Source organism: Podarcis bocagei (assembly GCF_964188305.1).
Source record: "Podarcis bocagei genome assembly, chromosome: 7".
Classification (NCBI taxonomy): domain Eukaryota; kingdom Metazoa; phylum Chordata; class Lepidosauria; order Squamata; family Lacertidae; genus Podarcis; species Podarcis bocagei.
The window spans coordinates 828,402-855,244 of NC_138132.1; the positions used below are offsets into that span (position 1 = coordinate 828,402).

General features: G+C 51.5%; 1 pseudogene across 1 annotated transcript; it reads right to left on the reverse strand.

Annotated features, from left to right (window-relative positions):
• Positions 1–11,352: 11,352 nt before the first annotated feature.
• LOC308591427 (large ribosomal subunit protein uL13 pseudogene) lies at positions 11,353–11,936 on the reverse strand (annotated as a pseudogene). The gene has a single exon. The product of its transcript is annotated as a large ribosomal subunit protein uL13 pseudogene (transcript).
• Between the last annotated feature and the right edge of the window lie 14,907 nt (positions 11,937–26,843).

The following is a 26,843-nucleotide window of genomic DNA, read 5'->3' on the forward strand; positions in this document are numbered from 1 at the left end:
GGCATGATACTGCCTTACGCTGGCCCTTCCTTGTTTCAGTCCATGTATCTGCTGCCGAGCAAGGTCCACGTCAATGCTTGATAAGAAACACCCATCCATCGCTTTAATAAAGGCATCCGCATTTTGGAGCGCCGGATCCTTATCCCTCCACAAATTGCGCAGCCATGCTTTAGCTTCCCCATGCAAATGGGACATGATGAACCCCACTTTCTCTTGCTCATCTCTAAAGTCTTTTTTCAGCAGTTCCAGTGCGCACATTACATCTGCTCTAAAGTTGGGGTACTGCTGCAGGTTCCCATCGAAGTGAGAGACCAGACCGCCTGTTCGTCTCGCCAACCCAATTCCCTCCTGTTTGGGTGTCAGTTGCCCGTGCTTCGTAAGCATGTCCAACCTGACCTGGAGATCCCTGCAGGCGGCAGCTGCCTCCTCCTCTCTCTTCCTGGATGCGAGAGCCTCAGCATTCAGTTGTGACACTGCTTTTCTGAGTTCCTCTATCTGCTGCTCAGCCGTCATGTTGTCTGCCGTTCGTGAGCTAGCTAGTAGGCACCTGCTTCTCTCCTCTCCTCGAGGCTGTAGATGCCCACAATTTGGAGACGGAGCTTACTGTCAGAGCTGCTTCAAGATCCTAGCTCACAGAGGATCACGCTAGCCAGCGGTCATTAAGTAAAAGTCTTTATTGAGTTACAGTTTCCATTCCCAAGCTGCTGCGTGCAACTCTACGTCTAATGGCTAGATCGGCGAAGCTCCGTCTGAGTCTCCGCCCCTTGTGCACCAACTTAATATCCTAGCCCTGCTCCACCTTTTCCGCCTGACTGTTCTCCTCTGGGTCCCTCTGCCCCCCGGGGTCTCTTCCTTCCGGGATTCTTCTGACGCCGACCCCCCGGAACTCCCTGTCTCCTTGCGCCGGGCTTTAGGACCTGGCTCCCTTTCCTGGCTGCCTACTGCGTCACTTTCCTGTGCATTTGAACTTGGCGCGCGCGCCCAACCTTCCACTTTCCGTCTGACCGTTTCTTCGCTCCCCGATGGAGGTGTGGCCACTCCTGACTCGTGCCCTCCCCCCTGTTGCGAGCTGCCCGCGCTTAATCCCTGGCTCCCTTCCTCTTCCCTGCTCTCTGGCTGTGACGCTGGTCCCGATTTCCAACTGCTCTCCTCGGAGTCCCCTCTGGCTCTATCTTCCTGGGGTGTCCCCCTAGGCTCCCCCCTTGCCCTGACCACTGGTGCTCCTTTCTGTGAATCTTCTGATTCACTGGAAAGACTCGGAGATCTCGGGTCGTCGTCATCACTCATCTTTTCTTCTGCCTCCTCCCCCTCGCTCTCTGTTTCCTCCCTTGCCCTTGCCTCTGCTCCTGAACCCCTGACAAATATCTTTAAAAAAAAAAAAGAATTAACCCAGAGCAAGCAATGGGAGCGCCATTGGGCCAAGAGATCCGATGCCTATTTGCTCCAGTTACGCAGAGCAGAGATAGGAGATGTTGCTCCTGGATTTGCAGAACAGCTGCCGGAGATATTCCTGATGCTGTTCAGTGCAGGAGGGGGAGGGAAGCAGACCATGAAGAAAGGCTGCTCTGTCTTCCATGTGAAAGCCCTTCAGATATTGGGAGAAGGCTAACATATCACATCTCAGGGCTTAGCCACAATACTACTACTCCTTTATTACTTACACCCCAGCCACTCTGGGTGGCTTCCAACAGATGATTAAAATACATTAGAACACCAGTCATTGAAAGCTTCCCTAAACAGGGCTGCCTTCAGATGTCTTCTAAACATCAGATAATTGTTGATTTCCTTGACATCTGATAGAAGGGTGTTCCACAGGGCAGGCGCCACCACCGAGAAGGCCCTCTGCCTGGTTCCCTGGAACTTTGCATCTTACAGGGAGGGAACTGCCAGAAGGCCCTCAGAGCTGGACATCAGTGTACAGGCAGAATGATGGTGGTGGAGATGCTCCTTTGGGTCTACTGGACCTTTGAGGCCATTTAGGGCTTTCAAGGTCAGCACTTTTGCCCTGCTCTTTCCAGGCACTGGTCTGAGCTGAAACGCACCATGTCCAAGCGTTGCTTCTTTGCCCTGGAGGTTCCCCTGTGGAAAACACTCTTTAATGCTCAATAAGAGCCAATGTCAATGTAGATTTCCTGTGGACTGATTACCGTTTGCTCTGATTGAGCTTTAAAAAGCAGGTTTTGTGGGGAAAGCTCGGGAGGGGGGAGGCACTCAGACATGGTGTGGTCTGACCAAGGCAGAAGAGAGTGTTACTCTGACTTCACTTGATTGGGACACTAGACCTCTGTGGATACAGCCTATGTGGGAATGTTCAGGGGTGCAGGAGAGGATATATTGTCTGATTATAGCCTTTCCAACTTGTGTTAACAAGTTCACAATTTAGCAGAGTAACATTCCCCCTTTTAAACTTGCAGCAGATGCATTTGCTCAGGCTCACTAAAGCCTCTAGAATAACTGTTCTGGTATTTTCCCCTTATTCCCTCACAAAAGATAAGACACGACACAGTCTTCTATAAAAGTATAAAAAGGTTTACTCACACATCATTCTGTTCACAATCGGATCCCAGAAGGCAGACTTAGCTTAGGAAAGTAACATACACCTGGAAACTATCTCATAAGGAGACAGTCCCTTTGTTCTTTCTTAGGAGGCCAAGGGAGCATCTTTGGCTAAGCAGATGTTGCTTCTTTGATGCATGTAGTCAAAGAGAGAGAGATGGCTGCCCTGCCCTGTGCTTTTGTCGTTACCTGCACAGGTGAGGCCACGCCCACCTCTAGTCACATGCAGAGGAAGTCTGTCCCAGCCCAGAAGGAAACAGGAAGTTTACCTGCTGGCTGGACAAACATTCCTACCCACGTGTAAACATGTTCACTCTAGGAATGTTGTACTTGACTGCTCTTGTGTTTCACATCCCACAGCCTAAAATAGCATTCATGTTTTTTGCTGCTGCATCACACTGTTGTTTCCTGTTCAGCTTGTGTTCCCCCAAGACCCCAGATCCTTTCCACATGTCCTGCTAGTAAGCCAGGTGTCCCCCGTCCTATATTGGTGCATCTGGTTCTTCCTTCCTAAGTGCAGAACCTGACATTTGTCCCTATTGAGAATCATTCTGTTAGTTTGGGCCCAGTTCTCCAATCTGTTTAGGTCATTTTGAACCCCGTTTCTGTCTTCTTCAGCACTGGCTGCCCCTCCCAGCTTGGTGAATGAGAAGTCCTGCTCCCCACCTCAAATAAGCTCTGCTGGCAACTGGGGCTGTGTCCCTGTTGCTGCTCTCCAGAACCCACTGAGCTCATTACTCTTGGACTTGAATGCTTTATGCAAAGTGGTTTCCACTCCCCTGAGGAGCTGTGAGCAAAAACCATCTTTCCAAAGTTGAGCTGAAATAATCAAGGGTTTTCAAATTCATGAATCAAAGAGGCATGTTTGTTTCCTCTGGCAAATACTTGAATCCAAATTTATGGCCTTCAAGAATCTCAGTCACCTTCCCTGCCTCTGATTAATTTGCTTGTTTTGCGTTTCACAATCTGCAATTCATAATCTGGGAATTTGCAATTTAATAATTTACACTTTGTGAATCTGCAATCTCCTTTCTTATAAAAACAAAAATTAGGTAATGAAAGAGCCACGGGGCTCCCAGAGGTTTGTGCTATAGCTGAACCTCTTCGCAACCACCAAAACCTCCAGTCAGGTCGTGATAATCCTAAACTCAGAAATCTGACCCACAGAACACCCCGCAAATGCAGCAACCGGAACAGGAATGAGTGTTGTCTCCTCTCTAGATATTCAAAGAGAACACAGGCTAGGTCTTGATCATCTGGGTTGTCGCTGCAGACAAATATCACTGGGAAGAGGAGGAAGGTGGGTTTTCCTCCAAATGCCACTTCACTCATCTAGACTACATCCAGACCTCTGCTATGGAGCTTCTGGGGGTCATCAGTGGCTGCCAGCTCTGATGGGGGGGGGGAGGAAATAAATGATAGGATCATAGAACTGTAGAGCTGGGAGGGACCCCAACGGTCATCTAGCCCAACCCCCTGCAATGCAGGAATCACAGCTAAACATCAGAAACCTGATCCTAATATTTAGTCAGAAACTTCTTTCTTGTCATCTGAATCCCTGGATTTAGCAGCAGAAAACAAGCTTGCTCCATACAGCAGCCCTTTTGGTATCTGAAGATGGCTTTCATGTCCAGGCTGAACATATCCAAGCTCCTTCAACCATTCCTCATCAGGCTTGGTTTCCAGACCCTGGATCATCTTGGTCGCCCTCCTCTGCCCACCTTCCAGCTTGTCAACATCCTTCTTAAATTGTGGCACCCAGAACTGGACACAGTGTTCCAGGTGTGGTATGACCAAGGCAGAATAGAGTGGGATTATGACTTCCCTTGATCTGGACACTAGACTTCTAGTCTTGGGCTTTTTTGCTGCTGCCTCACCCTGTGGACTCATGTTCAGCTTGTGGGGCACCAGGACCCCAAGATCCTTTTCACATGTACTGCTAGTAAGCCAGGTGTCCCCCATGCAGCCGGTTTCTTCTGCCGAAGTGCAGAACTTTATTCAATTTGGCACCCCTGGTTTTGGCCCAGTTCTCCAATCTTTGGAGGTCTTCTCGAATCCTGTTTGGTCTTCTGCATTCACTGCCTCTCCCAGTTTGGTGAGTGAGAAGTCCAGCTCCTCACCTGATAAGGAAAAATCCTGGGGTACTGATTTACTCCACTGCCCAGTTCATTGGGGTGCAACGCCCTGCAGGTCCCTCTGGTCAGCAGAAGAAGGAGACTCCAGCCAAGTTAAAAGAAGCAAAACATTGGTCAGTAGACCTGATCTTTATTTGCTGTGTTAAGGGGAAAATCCGAGGGCTCCCTCGGACAAAAACAAAGACACCAACCAGGATTACTTGGAGCAAAACAGCAGCCTGTAGGCTTGGCCTTTGTTGAACTGTTGCAACAGGGTGCTCCCCTCACTTGCAGGAGAGAGGAGGGACCCAGAAAAATGGTGTGCAAGGCCTTATAAAGACTTTTGAAATTGCCACCCTGTAGATCAAGACCACCCCCAGAAACATCATACATACATCACAGAAGGGGTGTAACCCAAGACCACCCCTCAGATACATCATACCTACATCACAGAAAAGGTGGTCTAAAACAGAACATTTGAATGTTGTTTGTTGTTTATCTCCTGTCTGGCAGGTTCCTTGATTGGATTGCCTGGGGAGCCTGGCCATTCTTTTGTAGTGATAAATACTTAGTTCCTGGGCCAGGTCACAGGCTCACGCCCTATTCAAATTACAGATAGGTAGCCCTGTTGGTCTGCCATAGTCAAAATAAAAAAATTCCTTCCAGTAGCACCTTAAAGACCAACTAAGTTAGTTCTTGGTATGAGCTTTCATGTGCCCTATTCATACACAGACATACCCTTAAGATAGGATTTGTGAAGGAAAAGACAAGGGGGAGGCTTTTCCATTTTGACCTTGCAGAGAAAGGATTTAGTCAGTTTAGGAATCAAAATGGTTCCAGGTGGGTCTTCCTGTGCTGATCTATGTATGTGCTTGGTTGGTACACTTATGAACATTTAACATATATCTAAGAGCATAAAATTCCTGTCACAGCTGCAACAAGCTGCAACACACAAAGAGTAGGGTTGCGTGAACCTTTAAGACCTCTCCCCATTTCCCATAATTTCCACCCTCCCTTCCCCACAGGTAGACGGGGTTTGTGGCACTGAGAGGGGGCTCACCTGGGCAGGTGCCACCTACCTGCTTGGGCCACAGGGGGTGGGCCTAAGGCCAAAGAAAAGAGGCTGACCCCATTGTCCAAGCCTATTTTGCTGTTTTTCCTTCCAGGATCAAGATCATCAGAAGCGTGTCCAGGCGGCTGGATTGAGGTAAGTAACCGGTCTCTTTGCGTTTTGCCTGGATGGGGCAAAAATACATTTTTCAACAGCATCATGGATGCATCACAAATATGTCACAATGTAGGAGTTACAGATAGGTAGCCGTGTTGGTCTGCCATAGTCAAAAAAAATAAATTCCTTCCAGTAGCACCTTAAAGACCAACTAAGTTAGTTCTTGGTATGAGCTTTCGTGTGCATGCACACTGTGTATCTGAAGAAGTGTGCATGCACACGAAAGCTCATACCAAGAACTAACTTAGTTGGTCTTTAAGGTGCTACTGGAAGGATTTTTTTTATTTTGACAATGTAGGAGTGTTTGGCATGTAGAAACATGAGCCCATCGCCCAACCCTGTCAATAACCCCAGGTGCCAACACCTTTTAACTATCCTCTTCCCTAATTAGCAGTAGAAGTATTTACACATCTCGCTGGCTGGAAGACTTGCCTGTGCTTCTCCTTTGACAGCATCAGGATGCAATCCACCATCCCGTCTTGATCGCCTCCTGCCTCCTATTGTGTGGCTAAGTTCCCACCTTGTGGAGGGGGAAGAAGTATGTTTTCTTATGCTTGAGGGGTAATCGAGTCAGGGGGAGCCCTGGGTTCCCCTCTTCCAGAGGAGTCATAAGCCGCTGGAACCAAGGAAATCGGTCAAACTGTTGAATTTTGGCACTTATGTGAAGCTTCTACAGTTTTCTATAGTCAGAGGAAGCAGTACGATTCATGGCATCCGGTTATTGCTACAATTTTATAGACTGTTTTTCTGAGCTGCTTTGCTGTTGTGCATGTGTGGTGCCCATGCCAATGGTCATTGTCCTGGCTTTAGTTCGAGGCTGTGATGGGGACTTGGGATTTTTGGGGAGTCGTTTAACTGCCCCCCCCCATTTCTGGTTTTAGCAGTTAAAAGAGCCTCTTCTGGCGGCTGGTCAGGCTGCGTCGCTCTCTCTGCTCTCCGGAAGCCACTGTGCCCCTCCTCACTCCTGCCAGGAGTCCTTTCCCAGTTCTGTTCATGGCAGGGATTTCTGGAGACTGGGAAGCCTCAGGCCCTCCCCACAGACTCTGGGATGGCACATTCTGACACTCAGCGCCTTGAAACAAAGCCATCCTGCCCAGCCCCCCTCCCCGCAAGCAGGCGGTCTGTTCTTAAGTCCCCCCTCAGCCCCCAGCAGGAGACCCCTCTGTGCAAAACTCCTACAGCTCCATAAACGCTGAGCTATAAAAACGCCATCTGCTTCTTTAGATTCCCCCCCTTCCATCTGGGCACTTTATGGAGAGGTTTTACACCTCCTGCACTTTTACAAGCCCTTTGCAAAAAACGAGGCGGCTAAACACACCAGGCCAAATGCTGAGATGCAAATGGGAGGGGCGTGGGGGGGGCAGGGCTGAGACCTTGGGAGTCTGCAGTCGGTCAGAGGAGAAGAAGGAATAGCCTGCGCTTGAGACGAGGCAGCATCTTCCTCCTCCTCCGCCAACTGAAAGGCAGGCATCTTGGCATCGGGTTGTGGACAGCGTCTTCCATGCGGCAAAAAGCCCATCAGGGTTTCTAGGGGAGGACAGCTGGCCTCCTCTTCCCCTGCTCCTCCCCGCCTTCTGAGCAGCAGAGACGGCATAGGAGGTTCTGGAGAAAGGGTAAAAATAGCCGCTTATTCCCTGGGCCCCACTGGGGGTCGCAGAAGTGGGGTGTGCCAGACCTGGCCCGGCAGATTGGGCCCTGCGCTCCACAGCGACCCCTCTCCTCGCTTGCTAGGCTGGGAGGGAAAGGTTGCGGGACCCCCAGCAAGGAAGCGCATTGCTCACATGGCCAGGTTTGCCTCCAGGGAGAGCCTCGTCTCCATGGCGCTGCTCTGCCGGTGGACACACACACATGGCAGGATCCAGAGCGTCCTAGAATGGTCGAGTTGGAAGGGACCCCCGAGGGTCATTTAGTCCAACCCCAAGGAAAGAGAGTCCACCACCTTGTTAACGGAGAAATCTGAGGGCTCCCTTGGACAAAAAACAAGGGCACCAGCCAGGAATACCAGAGCAAAAGAGCAGCCAGTAGGCTTGGTCTTGATTGAAGACTGTCGCCACAGGATTCTGCCACCAGGTGGAACAAGATGGAGGCCCCGAACAAAAGAAGACCCCAACTTTTATTAGCTACTAATCCCCCATGCTACACCCCAAGAACTACATCATGACTACATCATTGACACATCACAAAGAGGAGGGGTTGAGGGAGGAGTTGTGGTGGTAACCTGAGTGTCTTGTCACCTGTCCGGTTCCTCCTTTCCCTCCCCATGATTACATTCCTGAGGACAAAGAGGGGTTCACTGTTTCCTTCCCCCAGAGGGAAGGGCTGGTCACTGTCCTGTGTTTCAGTCCATACTGAATCCACTTCCATATGCAGGTCCTTTGTGAGTGTGATGGTCTTCTGTCCAGGACCATCAAGGTTGGCATGCAAACTGGGTAGGGCTCACTGCGGACGTGTTGGCTGCCTTGTGTCAAGTCTCCCTCCTTTGATAGTCTTTCCCTCATGGTGTAAAATAAAAGTGGAACGGTACAGATCTGATGTATGGCTGATTTTCTATGCATTTATAACAGAAGCATCGCGTATGTTGTGTGTGAGTGTGTGTGTGTCGTGTTTGTACAAACTGAATGATTGGGAGGGGTTTTCCTGCAACACCTTTTGAGGGGGTCCACTCTGTCTCCGCGGCTGGAGATGATCCCCTTGCTGGAAACCTCAAGAGGAGCGAGTGGGTTTCTCAGGTGGGGTACCTGGTCGGCCCCCTGTGTGAAGACGATGCTGGACCAGAGGGGACACTGGCTTCATTCAGAAGGCTCTTCTGGTGTACTTAGGGAGACTGAGGCACAGAGGGAGCAGAGGAACAGAAGAGCAGAAGGAGAGACCGGCAGCCGGATCAGGCCCAACGGGGCCCCACCTGGTCCAGCACCCAGTTCTCACGCTGGCCAAACACCCAATAAATCCTTTTTGTTGTTGTTTAGTCGTTTAGTGGTGTCCGCCTCTTCGTGACCCCCTGGACCAGAGCACGCCAGGCCCTCCTGTCTTCCACTGCCTCCCTCATGCTGGTAGCTTCAAGAACACTGTCCCACCATCTCGTCCTCTGTCGTCCCCTTCTCCTTGTGACCTCCATCTTTCCCAACATCAGGGTCTTTTCCAGGGAGTCTTCTCTTCTCATGAGGTGGCCAAAGTCTTGGAGCCTCAGCTTCAGGATCTGTCCTTCAGTGAGCACTCAGGGCTGATTTCCTTCAGAATGGAGAGGCACTGTATTAAAAAAAAAAAGCAATGAATTCCTACGCCCCACAAGTAACCCAGAGATGCATTTTAAGTAAAAGGACACATTCTACTCATGTAAAAACAGGCTGATTCCCAGACTGTCTGCCGGCCAGACTGAGAAGGCGATAGGGCCAGATCCGGCCCCCGGGCCTTAGTCTGCCTACCTCTGGTCTATGCAGAGCTCATGCAGCAAGTGTGTCTTTCTGTTCTATGAAGATGGGCTAAAATGTGAAGAGGCGGAGGGAGGGAGCCCTCCTCCCCACCGCCATGTGATCCATCAGGGATGTTTCAGTGGCAGGATGATTGAGAGCAATCAGAGCGGGCAGCCCCCCCATCCCCCCCGTCTCCTGGGAGGCTTTCCAGACAAACACAGGGAGTTAGCGGGTGTCAGGATGCTGTCAGCGTCTCCTGGCTGGTTGCCCAGGAAATTATAAAGACGAGGAAAAGTTTCTTACAGTCCTTTTTTTTTAATTTCAGTCTTTACAGAGAGAGGCTATAGAACCCAGCCTCTTGGATAATGGCGTTGTCCCAAGTGAATCTCCACCTGTCCATCTCTCCAACAGCTTCCTCATCCGTCGTCGTCATCGCCTCCTCTTTGAGCTCTTTGCTCTCCTACTTTTAAGTCTCACCGGGTTCTGGGAGATGGAGGGTCCGGGATGCTTTCTGTTGATAACGTGTCAGTCAGGTGTTGTTCTGGCTTTCCCATGATTCCCCCTCTTTCTCCCTCATCTGCCTCTTAGCTGCGACCTCCCTCAACCTCCTATTGTAAATCTATACTGTCTTCCTCTTGCTCCTCCCTGGAAGGGTCAGGATGGAGAGGTAGTCTCCACCATTCCTCCTCTGCCCAGTCCTTGAAATCAGGGGCCAGGTGTTGGGATGCGTCCGGGGAGACGGGGGCATTTTGCAGGCCCCCAGCTGGCTCCAGTCACCGGCCTGCAGCCGGGCGAACTCCGGTACTCGGAACAGCATCAATCAGTGACACAAGACTCAGAGACCTTTAGAGACTTGGCACGCTCTAATCAGCAGAGTGAGTAACTTCTCACAATGGAAGTGGTGGACAGAGACATAAAAGGTAAAGGGACCCCTGACCATTAGGTCCAGTCATGGCCGACTCTGGGGTTGTGGCGCTCATCTTGCTTTATTGGCCGAGGGAGCTGGCGTACAGCTTCCGGATCATGTGGCCAGCATGACTAAGTCACTTCTGGCGAACCAGAGCAGCGCACGGAAACGCCGTTTACCTTCCCGCCGGAGTGGTACCTATTTATCTACTTGCACTTTGATGTGCTTTCAAACTGCTAGGTTGGCAGGAGCAGGGACTGAAAAACGGGAGCTCACCCCATTGCGGGGATTCAAACCACCAACCTTCTGATCGGCAAGCCCTAGGCTCTGTGGTTTAAGCCAAAGTGCCACCTGCATCCCGGACAGAGACATGTGTAAGTGTTATTTACAGGCTTTTATTCAGCATAGTTCAGGAAAAAAACATGTCTGCTTCCCTTCGCGTCCAAGCAATACAGCAGTAGCAAAAGCAATATACAAAAGGGAAGTTCCCAGCAGACTGTGCTGGAAGTAAACAGGCATGTGACACACAACAGTCATGCCTGTTCCTTTTAAGGTGGGACGGAGCTATATCCTAACACCAGGACCCCCCTCCAGCAGCACTTCGGAAGGGGCGGATTGAATCATCCCTTACAAGGCACTTGATGAACAGCTGCCCAGATGTTCTTCCCTTTCCACTGCCCCAGGTTAGAAAGCCTCTCCACCAGCCTCCTCAGCACAGGCCCCCCCCCCACCTGTCCCTCACACGGCTCCATTAACCGCAACACAGAGGCCAAAAGGGAGAGAAGGCAGCCTTGGCTAAGCGGCTCCCTGGAGCTCCTTTGCTGCTGCCGCACCAGGCAGAAGCCCCCCCCCCCGCCTCCTTCACCCCCAAGATTCACACACAACCTTGTGATACCTGTAACGCTGGACTAGATTGTCCTTAGGGGGTCCTTTCTAACTTCTTGGAGGGATTTAGATGAGTAGGAGAGGATATTTTATTTGGGAATGACCCTTCCTCTTGGCATTTGTGAGAATGCAAATGCCTATTTTGGCAGAGCAATGTCACTATCTGTATGCAGCTGAACTCCAGAAGCTTTTGGGAAAAGGTTGCAAAACCTTCTAGAACAAGTATGATATCCATTGATGCTTTAGGCAGACTTTGTTTTTTTTTTAATTGTGAATAGTTTTATCTAAACCGGAATGCCAGAATGTTTCAAGATGTCTGTATATTCTGCAATCTTGCCCTCCACATTTTTCTCTGCCTGCTTTTGGAGTTTCTTCAGTTGCTTCTTCTTTGTGTAATTTGCCTTTGCCTTGTGCTTCTCCTCCAGGGTAGCTGTGATGGCTTGGTACTTCCACCCAACCTCATGGGCAAGGTGACCCAAATAGGCAAACTTGCATGTGGGCTTGAGGTGGACCACTTTCAGAGCTGCAGGGTCCCCCATCCTCTTGTGCTTATCGTAAGGAGGAGGGATGCCATCAAAGACCTTCAGCCTCTCCAAGGCAGCCTGACCCCGTTTGGTCTTGTGTGGGAGCATTCGTTGCACTGTCCTCCAGACGATCTGGCTAGGGGCACGGAAATGGTAAGGACCACAGGACGGGTTGGTGTTCATACCCTTACGCAGGAAAGCAAGGTACTTCAGTTTGCGCCCCAGCAAGACTTGCTTAGCCCCAACGGCAGCCAGATGACCCAGCAGGTGGCCACGTCCCTCAATCACCAATACCATGGCTGCTCCTCGGCGGCCGAACGAAACAGACTTAGGCAGACTTTGCTGAGTATTATTGTTTAATTAATTGTACATTGAAATGGAAAAATGATTCTGTATGGGTCTGTATGTGTACTGCTAAAAACAGTATGACATGGAAATTTCCACTGAGTTAAACAGAAGTTCTCAGAGAGCCTAACAGTTCAGCGATTAGCTGAGAACGTATCTCTGCTAGTTCTCAGGAGGTGTTTAACTTAGATCACATGAGGTATTCAGCTGCAAGTCTCCATTTTGGGTATGTGAGTTCGTCCTTTGCTCTGAAAGCAACCAAAGAGCAAAGTCTGCAAAACTCTCTCTCTAAGGAGATCAGCCTCAGGCTAATGGAGATTGTTTGGCGAGGCAGAGCTTTAATTTCAGCTCTGGATGAAGTTATCTTATGTTTCTAAGATTGTTGCATAATATCAACAATCTGGATGTAACATTATTTGGTTTATGCTTGTTTTGAAGTAAGTTCTGTTAGTAAAGCTTTTGAACCATATTTTTGGACTGGACAATTTTTATTTCAAGGAGTCAGTTTTTACTCATCCCATGGCTTCCATATTACGAACCGCAATGGACCCGGGATATCTTCTCCTCTTTATGTTTCCCTCTGAACGAAGAAACCACTCTCAGGCTTTTTAAGTAAAACAAGAAAATATAAGGTTTACTCACATCAAAAGTCTTGCCAGGATTCATCAGTTGCAGTGCTGAAAATCAGGCAGCCAATAAACTCTGCAAGTCCATAGTCCAGTTCAAAATGGAGTGTGCTTTTTGGAGGAGAACTCACTGGCACCCTGCCCCATTGCAGGTAAGACCCAGAGTGTGAGTGACAGGAAGAAGTTCAGATTAAGTTGTGGTTATCTAGCAGTCATGCAATCTGTGATTTGGTTGCAGATCCTCCTACAGAACTACAATTTTAGGAGATTTTTAAGCAGAGCCTGGATGTCCACCTGTCAGGGATGCTTGAGCTGTGATTCCTGCACTGCAGGGGGTTGGACTAGATCACCCTCTGGATCCCTTCCAGCTCTACACTTCTATGATTCCTCATATGGGGCACAAATGCCTAGATAGGCTCCTGACAGTAGAGCTGTTCTCCCACTTCCACTTTCCCTGTCTCTCTCAGCCCTACCTAGAGCAGGGACTGAACCTGGGACCGTCTGCTTCCAAGGCAGACCCTCTGCCCCTGAGCTATGGCCCTTCTGCTCCTCAGCACAAGCAAGTGAGGTCTCTTCTTCCTTCATAGCTGCTTTATCTCCAGGCCTGGAGCTCCTCAGTTTCCTCTTTGCCATTTCAAACCTGGCCAGAACCTGGGAAGAGACCCACCAACCCAGCAAGGTGCTGCAGTGTGAGCCAGTGTGGTGTAGTGGTTAAGAGCGGTAGTCTCGTAATCTGGGGAACCGGGTTCGCGTCTCCGCTCCTCCACCTGCAGCTGCTGGGTGACCCTAGGCTGGTCATACCTCTCTGAAGTCTCTCAGCCCCACTCACCTCACAGAGTGTTTGTTGTGGGGGAGGAAGGGAAAGGAGAATGTGAGCCGCTTTGAGACTCCTTAAAGGGAGTGAAAGGCAGGATATCACATCCAAACTCTTCTTCTTCTTCTGCAGTGGGGCCAAGTTCTGCTCAACCCCTGTGAGGGCAGGATGCTGGTGTAAAGGGGCCATTGGCCCAATCCAGCTGGCTCTTCTGGTGTCCTTACAGAACCTCCAGGTCCGAGGCGGTCTATCAAGATTCCTGGGGTCTTTTGCCACGGCAGGATCAGGATGCCTCATCCTGGCCGCATCCAGCAGGCCCTTCCAATGTTCCTACATACAGGATGGGGCCAGGTGCTTCGAAGGGTTGCAGGTGACCGATCGCCCCCCATCCCACAAGGTTCCCTTTCTCTGTAGGTCTGAAGGGATCTCCATCATGAGGGTGAAAGCCCACCCACCCACCCACCCAGCCCGCTGTTGCTGTGGCTTGTCTCCCCAGCAGGCCCCATCCAGGAGATGGCTGCCTGTGTCCTTGGCCGGCGTCCGGGTGCTGATGAGCGGAATGCAAAGCCTCCCGTCCCTTCCCTGCCTGAATGCAAATGACGGTGTCGGAGCCCTGCAAGGAAGCCATCTCGCTTGGGGAAGAACTAATTTCAGCCGCGTGCCCATTGCAACAGCCGGCTGGGAGAAAACATACGTTGCGTCAAGTGAGCCCCTCTCAGCTACTTAGTCTCAGGGGTGTTAACGGGAAAATCCGAGGGCTCCCTTGGACAAAAACAAAGACACCAACCAGGATAACTTGGAGCAAAACAGCAGCCTGTAGGCTTGGCCTTTATTGAACTGTTGCAACAGGGTGCTCCCCTCACTTGCAGGAGAGAGGAAAGACACAGAAAAAATGGTGTGCAAGGTCTTATACAGTAAAGACTTTTGAAATTGCCACCCTGCAGATCAAGCCCACCCCCAGAAACATCATACATACATCACAGAAAGGAGGGGTTGAGGGAGGAGTGGTGGTGGTAACCTGAGTGTCCTGTCACCTGGCTGGTTCCCCCTTTCCCCCTCCCCATGAGTACTTTCCAGGTGACAGAGGGGAGTTTCCAGTTTCCTGCCCCCAGAGGGAAGAGCTGATCATTGTCCTTTGTTCCAGTCCATGCTGAATCCACTCCCATATGCAAGTTCTTTGTGATCTTGATGGTCTTCTGTCTGGGATCATCAGGGTTGACATAGCAACTGGGCAGGGCTCCTGTGGATGTGCTGGTATGCTGAAGGGATTATGGCTGCCCTGTATCAAACCTTCCCCATTTTGTAGTCCTTCCTTCATGGAGTAAAATAAAAGTGGAACAGTGCAAATCCGATGTATGGTTCATTTTCTATGAATTTATAACAGAAGTGTAGCGTATGTAGTGTGTGTGTGTGAGTGTGTGTGAAGGTTGTACAAACTGAATGATTGGGGGGGGGGTTTCCTGCTACAGGGGAGACAGAGCTGTTGTCTTCTTCCTCCTCCTCCTCCTAGAATCATAGAATCATAGAGTTGGAAGAGACCCCAAGGGCCATCGAGTCCAACCCCCTGCCAAGCAGGAAACACCATCAGAGCACTCCTGACATATGGTTGGCAAGCCTCTGCTTAAAGACCTCCAAAGAAGGAGACTCCACCACACTCCTTGGCAGCAAATTCCACTGTCTCAAAGATGACTGCCAGTGGTTCTGAGATCACATCTGCCAGTTCTTTTAATACTCTTGGATGCAGTTCATCTGGCCCTGGAGACTTGAATACATCTAAACTAGCCAAGTATTCTTGTACTATCTCCTTAGTTATTCTGGGCTGTGTTTCCTTTGCTGAATCATTTGCTCCAAATTCTTCAGATCGGGCATTGTTTTCTTTATCGGAGAAGACTGAGGCAAAGAAGGCATTGAGGAGTTCAGCCCTTTCTGTGTCCCCTGTTTGCATTTCACCATCTTCTCCTCTGAGTGACCCCACTGTTTCTTTGTTCTTCCTTTTGCTACGAACATACCCATAAAAGCCTTTTTTGTTGCTTTTAACCTCTCCAGCAAACCTCCTCCTCTTCTTCCTCTTCCTCTTCCTCTTCATCATCTTCAGCTTCATCTTCATCATCTTCTTCCTGGAAAAACAGCCCTGCAGTGAAGAGCAGTTGACCTTCAGGAGGAGGAGGAGGAAATTCTTGCCCTCTGCCCAAGAGGATTCCACAGCCTTTGCTCACAAGCATGTGTTCCCCTTTGCTCCAGTCATGATGGAGGGGGCTGGGGGGTTTTCCTTTTCCTTTTCTGGACACCCCCACCCCCACAAACACATTGTGGGGAATGGGAGGGCATTAACCAGACTGGCTGCAGAGCTCCTTCCAGGACCCCCATGGCTCCACCGACATCCCACAACAAGCCTGTTTTGACCCCCCCCCAACCAGCAGAACTTTGCTGGTGGAACCTGCCCACTGGGTGTATCTGGAGGGGGGCACTTTGGTGACAAAAGAGCCCCCCTTCTGCCAGTGAGTCTTTGCTTCCGCCTGCCGTGGAGCGTGGCCGTTCTGCCGCATCTCCTCCTTTTGGCCTTTGGCTTTGGGAATGCAGCCAAAGATGGCAAATGTTTATAGAGGCTGCGATTTGGTTTTATGACCGTGGCTGAATTTGCTTTAATATCTGCCCTATTAATTCTTCTCTGTGTTTTGTTAGCTGATATGCAGTTGTTTGATCTGTGTTTTAAGGATCTGAGATCTTTTGTTGTGGTCCCGTAATAAGGGTCCCCGTCCGCTCTCTGCATTCCTGTCCTGCTCAGAGATCTTTCCTGCCTGAACTTTAACACCACCTTCCCCCATTTCCGGATGAAAACAAAGACAATGGTGGAAATGAGGGGATCAATCCTGCGTCCAGGCTTCACAGCCATGAGTTTCTGAGTTTTGCCCATTCTTGTCTCAAGGGAAATGAGCTCACATCCCACAGATCCTTGTGCCGCTCTCCCGTTATGGGTGGAGCTCTGTCCCTTGGACCTCTTCAGAGCAAAGCTGGAGAAAGAAGACATGGTTTTGTTTCTGAATGACAGTTGCTGGAAGCCTCAGGAGGAGAGAGTTGCCCTCCTGCCTGGATCCTGCTTGTGGCATTCCCTTTAAGGCATCTGGTTGGATGCTGGACTAGAGAAGCCATTGGCCTGATCTGCCAGACTCTTCTGATGTTCTTGTTGTTAGCAGAGAAATCTGAGGGCTGCCTTGGACAAAAAAACAAGGACACCAGCCAGGAATACCAGAGCAAAACAGCAGCCAGTAGGCTTGGTCTTGACTGAAGACTGTCGCGACAGGACTCCCACCTGCCACCAGGTGGAACAAGATGGAAGCCCCAACAAAAGAGAAACCAAACTTTGATTAGCTGCCAGTCCCCATGTTACACCCCCCAAACTACATCACTCATACATTATGGTTACATCATGAAAGGGGAGGTCTGGTGGCAGGAATCTGAGCATCCTGGACCCTGCCCCCTGGTTCCCCTTGCCCTCCACCAAACACCTATCAAGTGTAAGAAAAGAAACATTGACATTTCCCTGTTTCCCAGCCAGGTTTATCACACCCTTTTGTCTTCATCTGGGTTTGTTATTTCTGGCATGGCTACCTGTCTGGCACTCAGGTATCAGGATGCCAGGGATTATCCCTCAGGCAGAGGGGCTGCTGAGGAGCTGAGCTCACAGGTCTAGATGAATTTCTGAAGTTTCCCCTGTGAGCCAGTACATAGATAATTTATCAGTGAATTCTTACATTTGGTATTGTGCAGCAAAGGCCCTTTGAATAGATAGGAAGAAACTGTGATGAAGTGTTTTGTGGGGACAAGTCACAAAAATGATTTTGCTGGTTTTGGTAGTGGGCTGCATGTGCATGATATCTGCTGGAGGGGCAACGCCCCCCCCCCACCTATACATAAATTCCTGCAACAGTTGAGCACTTTAGGAAAGGGCCCTCCTGTCTCTCTGGGGACAGGTGCGCAGCTGGCCTTGGAGGAGATCAGGTCCATCCAGACACCATGTCTAGGCTCCTTCTTGTGGGCACAGCTGGGACCTTCCCTTCTGCTGCAGAAGCTCACCTGGAGACGCTGCTTCTGCCCCACAGTAGAGGGCGAGGCTGGGAGAAGTGGGGTCCCTTTCAGAAGCGTCCCCCTCCCTCTCTCCCACTGAAGGCGCCAGCCCAGAGTGGCTACAAATGCGTGGCTTGTTGTTTATACCCTGTTGTTGTTCCTTGGTGGCTCTGCGCTGAGCTACGGCCCCCATTACCTGCCAGCCCCAGATTTGTAACGGCCTCCGGGGCATTCCGTCTTGTTAATGCTCCTGGTCTCAATCCAGCTATTTGTAAATCTTTCTCCCACAAGCAAGGCTTAAGCAAGGAGAGCTTTAATATGTAACACAATTTTTCTTTTTATAGCCTGTAAAGCAGCTCCTCCGGCGAGTAATGGATGGCACCTGGGACTGTTTTTATGGAGTAAACAGAGATTAAAACCATTCAAGACCCCATTTTTGCTCATTGTTCTGTGCCAGGCGCTGAACTACGTCCTCCTCCCGCAGAGTAGGGAGGGCTCAGCGCGTAAAACGTGTCCATGGAGAAGCAGCTGCGGGATGAGGAAGGTGGCAAGGGGCAGGGGAAAGAGGCATGTGGGCATCCATCCATCATCTGGGGCGGGTTGGTGGCAAAGAGCAGCCTGGTGAAGCACTGGCTCTGCCCAGCTGTAGCAGCAGCAGCAAAGCCGGGCTTGGGAAGGTGCTGTCCCACAAGGCAAGCCCTGCAATGCCCTTTCACTCGCTTCACTTTTTCATAGAATCGTAGAGCTGGAAGGGATTCCGAGGGTCATCTAGTCCAACCCCCTGCAATGCTGGGGGGTGTTGCTCCAGCCAGGAGGACTTCCTGTCACACCTGGTCTGGGGCATCCTCACCCTGCGTGAGAGACCAGGTAGGTAGGCATGACCCTGGCAGACCCCATAAAAGGGGCTGGTCACTCAGCCACCACCCTCTTCGTCCTCTTGATACCATGCTCTCCTGATACTGATGCCTTTTGCTGTCTGCTGGCTCTCAGCCAGCAGCACATGGGCTTAATCCCCATATGGGATGAATTAAAACTCTCTTATGTAACTACAAGTTTAAGCCTTCAGGGATCCAGCTGTGAACTAGATGTGAGTAAACTTCTCATTGCTTTTAAAGAAGATTGTTGTGTCTTTATTCTGTTTAGGAGGGATAAAACCAGGAATACACTCCAATCTGAACAAAGCCAGATCGGATTGCTTAAACAAAGAGATTCAAACGAATCTACCAACTAGCTTCCTGCTATATATTGGGGGATGTCGCCCTGCCTCTGACTCAAAGCGTGAGTGAGGAAGGAGACTATTAAATCCATATATCCTCTCCTAGTATCCACAACAGTCCCACAGTCTGTTCCATGGTTGAACAGCTCTTACTACCAGAAAGTTCTTCCTGACTTTTAGTCAGAATCTGCTTTCTGGTAACTTGAAGCCATGGGTTCCGGTCCTACCCTTCAGAGCAGAAGAAAACAAGCTTGTAAAAAGCAGAGAGAATCCTGCCGGACCCTTTCAGACAACGAAACCAAGCGAATGCTCCCGTTCGGACAGGCAGGATCCGAACCGTGAGTCCAGGGCCACCTTCTCTGTTCTTGTGGAGCCCCCACCTTGGATGAAGCAGGAAGTTCCCCCTCTGCCTTTGCTTAGCCCCTTATAAATATATCTTATTAACCCATATAATAAAAACAGCAGCAGCTGCATTATTGATGTGACACTGCCTCTTAAAAAATGCCCATTTTTAATCGGAATCGGGATTTACGAAGACTTTCCGGTCCTGCTGGATTTAAATGGCTTTGGAGAATACCTCTTGCAAACAAGGGGGGGGGCTTTCTCTCAGTCTTGGGTGGTCACTGCGTGTCCTGTCTAGGCTGTGGGGATGAAGCCCCCCCCCCGGATCCTAGCAAGGGGTCCCACTGGAAACACCCCCCCCCAACTTTCTCACTGTGTACTGGTGGTGTGACAGAGTGGGGCAAACTCCATTATTAGAAAAAAATTATCTCATAAAGGTAAAGGTAACCAGGGGACGAAAGAAACATGGCGATTTTCATGCTATTTGGCATGGTTTTATTGTTCATACAAATAATGAAGCACATGGAAGAACAGCACCTGCAGCATATATTATGGTCTGGCTCCTATAAATTCGTCTTATTATTTTTTGATCCATTGCCATCCTGTAATAAAGAAAGCAGAGAAACAATTAATAGCAAAATAGATGCCATAATGAGAAACCGATTCAAATGTGAAGCGGGGGTCTTGCATATACACAGAAATTCCTTGACGGATTTTTCCATTATCCTGCATTTTATTGATTTTGAATTTGCTTTAAGTCATGTTCTTCTTTTAGGTTGTCTTTGTATATACGGTTGCACCAAGAATTCAATGAAAATGGTTTTTAAAAAGAAGAAAGGACCGCCCCCCCCATATCACCAGGGGGCCACGAGGAGCCTTAGAATCATAGAAGTGTAGAGTTGGAAGAGACCCCCCCCCCCAAGAGTCATCTAGTCCGGAGCTGGAAATCGGGTCCAGGAGAACCTTCAAGCGCTGGGCTTGTTGTCCGGAAGAGGCCGTTTCTGTTGCCTGACATCAATAGGCAACATCAATAGGCAGGGAGTTCCAAAGGGGAGCCTCCGCCGCCCCACGAGAAACAATCGAGTTCCTAAGCAGACCTAAGCAGGGAGGGGAAGGGGAGTCCACCGTCTGGAGCCACCTTTTTCGACACTCAATAGACAGGATGGGGGAGAGAGGGGTGCGAGGGGGAGAGGGCTCCTCTCGATGGGAGGCAGGACTCCCCCTCCTTGGCGCCCCCCAATTCCCTTTTGCCATGCTGCGGAGCTGCCCCGTTGCTATTGGGTTTCGGGGAGCCCCCCGTCGTCCTCCCCGAGCGCAGGATCGGACCCGAAGCCCAGCCCGGCCTCCGCAGAGTCGTGGGGGGTGGGGGGTGGTTTCCTGCCAACGAGCCGCCTCCCTTCGCACTTATCCAAATTGAATCCCATCAGCCATTTTATTGCCCAATCACCCATTTTCGCGAGATGATTTGGCAGCTCTTTCATCACCGGCGCCCGACTCAACCACTCCGAATCATTTTGCATCGCCTGCAAATTTTTATCTCTTCCCGGCCCGCTCCTCCTTTGATCCCCATCTCGGCACAGCAACCCCCCGACTCCCGGCAGTGAAGGGGACCAGCCTGCTCTCGTTTCATGGAGTCATAGAATGGTAGAGATGGCAGGGGACCCCCAAAGGCCATCTAGTCCAACCCCTTGCAATGCAGGAACCTCACTCAGGCGGCCAGCCAAGCTCTGCTTAAAAACGACCCAGGAAGGAGAGCCCGCGTGTCGCTTGTTTTCCTCCTTTGCTCTTCCACGGAGCAGATCCGATCAGACGGTGGAGCGAAGACTCGAACTGGGGACCGCTCCCACCCGGCTGCCCTGAGAAACGTCCTTCCTGCACCGCGGAGGGTTGGACTAGATGCCTCGGGGGGTCCCTTCCGACTCTACCATTCTGTGATTCACGAAGGGAGCTGCTGGCGGTGGGTCGCCGCTCAAGATGACCTGGCCTTCCCCACAGAGCGCCCCACGTGCGCGCGCGCGCGTGGATGAGGAAGCCCGGCCAGCGCCCTGCTCAGCCAGAGAGGCCGTGGCAGGCAGGCAGGCAGGAGGAGAAGGAGCCTTTCTAAGCCCCTTGCGCGGGGCTTCCCTTGCGCCCGGCCCAGGGGCTGCGGTCAGGGCAGGAGGTCCGCATTTAACACCTTCGTGCTGGTCTACGCTGGTCTCCCATCTGCCACTGGGCTGAGTTCGAGACGTTTACCTGCGAGGTAGCCTCGCCCGCCCAACCACTTCGACCAGCATCACCGGCAGAGTTGCAGGCGCAGTTGTAAGAACTCGGTGGTTCAGTGTGGCAGCAGCACCTGACCCTTGGAACTCCCTGCCTCTTGACATCAGGCAGTCGCAGCTGCCAAAAACGGGCGCACGTGGGGCTCCTCCTTGTTCTCCTTGAGTTGTCATCACACAACCCGGCGAGGCTGACTGGCCCAAAGTCCCTCTGGGGGCTGTGTGGGAATTTGAACCCTGCTCCCCCCCCCCAAGGGCCTCCTCTGTCACTCTAACTGCACCCACACCCTGAAAAGGGATTTTTTTTGGGGGGTGTCTTGGGAAAGTTCCTGGCCAGACAGGAGGCTCTGCTGCCTGCACAGTCGGGGGCGGCCAGGCTCCTGACTCCCAGTTTCTGGCACCCACAGGAGGCGAGGGGGCTCTGGGGCTCGGCTTTCCACGGGCAACTGCTCAGCCACTGTGAGAACTCCATTGCCGACTGGCCTGATCCAGCAGGCTCTTGTTATGTTCGTATGGAGCCTCCAGGTACAGAGGCAGTCTATCTGGATTCCTAGGTTCTTATGGGCGTTTGGTCACTGTGAGAGGAGGCTGCCGGACCGGATGGCCACCAGCCTGATCCAACAGGGAAACATTGGCCGCTGCCCCCCCCCATGCCGTACCCTCCCCTGGGGAACTGGTCAGCCTGCTGCAGCGATGGGCTGGTGGAGCCACACCCCTGCCGGGACTGAGCCCGCGGGCACCCCGTTGGCCAAGCCGGTGGAGAGTCTCCCTCCGAGCCTGGGCTCGACTCTATGGAGCCTCGACATATCCCTCCCCGCCCCCGCCCTTCAGGCCCCTTCCCGGTGTGTCTCGTTAGTTTGCCCAAGCATGAAAGCATTTGAGCTCCTTTGAATCTCCTCGGCTCAGGTTTCGCTCAAAGTCTTTTCCGAGAGGGGGAGTCGCCTTCCTTTCATGCCAGCCCCCCAGGGACCCTCCCCTGTCTTGTCTGCCTGCTGCCTCTTTGGTCGAGGCAAGGAATGCTTTATAGTTCAGCCGGTGAGGACGGAGGATGGAGGCGTCGGGCGGGCGGGGCGCTCACCAAAGACGCAGCCACCCCCACCTTGGCTTGCAAAAAGGATCTCTTCCTGCAGACGCAGGGCTTTGTTCCCTTGGAATGGGCTCTCTGGGGCAGACGGGGGTTGGACAAAGAGAGCCCCCCAGCCAAGAATTCCCAAATGCCCAGGAAGCAAAACTAAGGAACAAATCGAGGTAGAGCTTTCGTTCCCAGTCAACGTGGAGGCCGGTTCTTGTGCCGCTCAAGCAGGAGGCGAGGGCGAATTCCCTTCTTTTCCAGTTGGTCCCAATAGCTGCGTGTGTCTACACAGGCTGGCAGCCGCGGCTCCGCAGGGCTTCAGATGGGAGGCATTCCCAGCCTTGCCACTGGGGACCGGCCCTGCGACCTTTTGCCACTTGGCGAAGAGACCCGGGACTCATCGGCTGGGGAGCCCAGAGACAACGCGCCCCCCCCCCAAGCCGACTCCTGAGAAAGTCACCTCCATCTCGAGTCTGGGCACGCATTTCCCTGCAAATGTCAAATTCCGAGTCTGAGGCCGAGCTCCCTGCATTTCCCACAGAATATGGAGAGAGACATTATTTCTGACTTAATGCGCAGGCTGGGCAGGGGACCCCCCCCCCCTTTTATAGCCTTTTTAACATCAAAGGGAATGACCTTGTAGCCTCCAATATAATCCGGCGATAAGCTTGTCATATCAATGAGACGCGGAGTTCTCAGGCACAGGCTGCTCAGCAACGGAGACAGCCTTGCCATTCTGCAAGCCCCCCCCCCACTCCTCGCGGCAACCCCCCCCCAGTTCCCTCCCTCCCCTCCCCCACCGCATGATGGGCCTGGATCCCTCCCTTGACAACCCACTGATGAGATAAGCTCCGGGAAGAAAGAGATTCAGCCTTCAAGCCCGCGTTGATGGAGGGGGAGTGTTGGCGTGGGAGAGGCAGAACGCCCCCTCCCCAATCTGCCAGGAGGGAGGAGGAGAGAAGAGGCTCGAGGGCGGGGGGACATTTCCTCTGGGGGAACCACCTCCTTCAGCCACGACAGCTGCAAATGGCCAGCCCCCCCACCCTAATGACCCTCCTTTCCCTTTTCCTCCTGATATTTATGTCGATTTGGGGGGTCTTGGGCCCAGTGAGAGGACAGGAGATTGCTGCACTGGTCAGACAAGCTTCTTGCAAGACAGGGACTTCAGCTGGCCTTCGAGTGACCTCATCAGCATCCCAGAAGAAGTTGCAAGAGGGGTGGGCCTTTCCTCCACCTTTTGGCCACCCGCTGGCTGCAAGGTAGGAGAACAAAAGCCACTGGCCAGACTGATGGGAGACAGCAGAGCTGGAGCTGGAGGCACAGACAACTGCTCTGTGCTGGATCCAAAGCTACGAGTGACCGAGAAGCAGGATCTGTTGGGAGTGTCGATGCTGCGAGCCCCACTGTCCTCTGCTCAAGTTGTATCTATGTGGTGTTGCAGGAATTTATGTATAGGTGGGGGGGGCGTTGCCCCTCCAGCAGATATCATGCACATGCAGCCCACTATCAAAACCAGCAAAATCACTTTTGTGATTTGTCCCCACAAAACACTTCATCACAGTTTCTTCCTATCTATTCAAAGGGCCTTTGCTGCACGATACCAAATGTAAGAATTCACTGATAAATTATCTATGTACTGGCTCACTGGGAAACTTCAGAAATTCATCTAGACCTGTGAGCTCAGCTCCTCAGCAGCCCCTCTGCCTGAGGGATAATCCCTGGCATCCTGATACCTGAGGGCCAGACAGGTAGCCATGCCAGAAAGAACAAACCCAGATGAAGACAAAAGGGTGTGATGAACTTGGCTGGGAAACAGGGAAATGTCAATGTCTCTTTTGTTACACTTGATGGGTGTTTGGTGGAGGGCAAGGAGAACCATGGGGCAGGGTCCAGGATGCTCAGATTACTGCCACCAGACCTCCCCTTTCATGATGTATGAGTGCTGTACTTTGTGGGGTGTAACATGGGAATTAACAGCTAATAAAAGTTTGTGGGCTCTTTTGTTCAGGGCTTCCATCTTGTTCCACCTGGTGGCAGGTGGGAGTCTTGTAGCGACAGTCTTCAGTAAAGACCAAGCCTACTGGCTGCTGTTTTGCTCTGGTATTCCTGGCTGGGGTCCTTATTTTTTGTCCAAGGGATCCCTCAGATTTCTCCGTTAGCAGTGGGAATACACGCATATAACCTCCAGGCACGACTCTGCCTGCCGGCCTTTATTCCAGGGAAAGTGGACCTCCTGGGCAATCGCTGGATTCCCTGCAGCCTGCTGGGGTGGCAGTATCTAGCAGGCCCCCCCTCTGTGGGAAGCAGCTGGCCGGCAAATGGCTCCTGAGCCTTGGCTGGCGGCGACCCGCTCCTCTCATGACATCCACAATACTGGGGCGGATGTTTTATGAACTGGCTAATTGCAGCAATTTAACGGTGGCTGCGCTTACACAGTGGAGTTATTGTCCCAAAGTCAGCTGAGATGTGCTCCCCCCGCCCCCCAGAGGCAGAACCGCCACCACCCGCCGCCCGAGAGCTGTTAGGCAGGGATCCCTTGCACCACAGCGACCCACGTTGTCCCAGAGTCCATCCTGCTCCTCGGCAGTAAACTCGGCAGACAGCCGCTGCCAGATTACAAGCGCAGCCCATGTAATCTCTTCAGCTCTGCCACTCACTGCAAATCGGATTCACCAGCCATTGCCCCCCCCAAAGGGGCCTGGGAGAGTCTCTCCTTCAAGGAAAGCGGCTTCTGTCTCTCTCTCTCTCCTCTCCCCCCCCCGCCCGTTTTCACAAGCTTCCTCCTTCCCAGTCCCATTCCATTTCCCAGGGGGCCAGATCCCTTTATGAGCAGGCTTGATGCTGCTTGGATATGTGCCCAGAAAAACTTCTCTCTTTGCCTTTCCGATACCGTCTGGCCTGGGCAGAGAAACCCGCCTGCAGGGATGATGCAGATGGACACACACACACACACACACACACACACACACACACCAAGAAATAAATTAAAAAATTGTCCAGTAGCACCTTAGAGACCGACTAAGTTTGTTCTGGGTATGAGCTTTCGTGTGCATGCACACTTCTTCAGATACACTGAAACAGAAGTCACCAGGCCCTTATATATAGTGAGAGGGTGGGGAGGGGTATTACTCAGAAGGGTAGTGGGAGATGGGTGATTGACTCAGTGGGTGTGGTAAACCTGTTGACAACTGTTGTTGCTGTTTAGTTGTGTCTGACTCTTCGTGACCCCCTGGACCAGAGCACGCCAGGCACTCCTGTCTTCCACGGCCTCCCACAGTTTGGTCATGCTCATGTTGGTAGCTTCTATGACACTGTCCAACCATCTCGTCCTCTGTCGTCCCCTTCTCCTTGTGCCCTCCATCTTTCCCAACATCAGAGTCTTTTCCAGGGAGTCTTCTCTTCTCATGAGGTGGCCAAAGTCTTGGAGCCTCAGCTTCAGGATCTGTCCTTCCAGTGAGCACTCAGGGCTGATTTCCTTCAGAATGGAGAGGTTGGATCTCCTTGCAGTCCATGGGACTCTCAAGAGTCTCCTCCAGCACCAGAATTCAAAAGCATCCATTCTTCGGCGATCAGCCTTCTTGATGGTCCAGCTCTCACTTCCATACATCACTACTGGGAAAACCAGAGCTTTGACTATACGGGTGATGTCTCTACTTTTTAAGATGCTGCCTAGGTTTGTCATTGCTTTAAGGATTGCAATTAGTCCTACAGGAAAAAGCAAGGAATAGTACTGTATGCAGATGACCAAAAAGCTTTAGCATATGTAATGAGACAAGAATCCAACATCTCTATTCACACACACCAAGAGTTCCTTTTAAGTCCCCAAAGGAGCATATGGATAACTTTATTCCTATGAGGAATGATCACATTCTTGCTTATTCCATTTGTTGAATTCATACCCCGCCTTCCTCCCAAAGGAGACCAGGGCAGAAAACAACGCAGGATTCAGCATCTTAAAATCAACTCCAACACAGTCTCAATTAAAAGCAGTGATTTCCTTAAGTATAAGGAATGCAATGACTTTGCAAAGTTTTTTGCAGATAAAGTAGCTCAGATTCGGGAAGAGGTAGACTCCACCGTGGGAGCAGGACCGGGGCGGGAGAATGCTAGAGTTCTGTCTAGTCAAGTTGAGTGGGATCAATTCCAATCCGTTACCTCCGAGGATGTGGACAGGCTGCTTGGACGAGTGAAACCAACCACCTGTCTCCTTGATCCTTGCCCATCCTGGCTTATAAAAGCTAGCCAGGAAGGGCTGGGCGATGGGCTTCGTGGGGTGGTGAATGTTTCCCTCCGTGAGGGAGCCTTCCCAGACCCGCTGAAAGAGGCGGTTATTAAACCGCTTCTTAAAAAACCATCTTTAGATGCGGCCACGATGGCCAACTATCAGCCAGTCTCAAATCTTCCATTCTTGGGCAAGGTGATTGAGCGAGCGGTTGCTGGACAACTCCAGGCACGCTTGGAAGAAGCAGACCATTTGGATC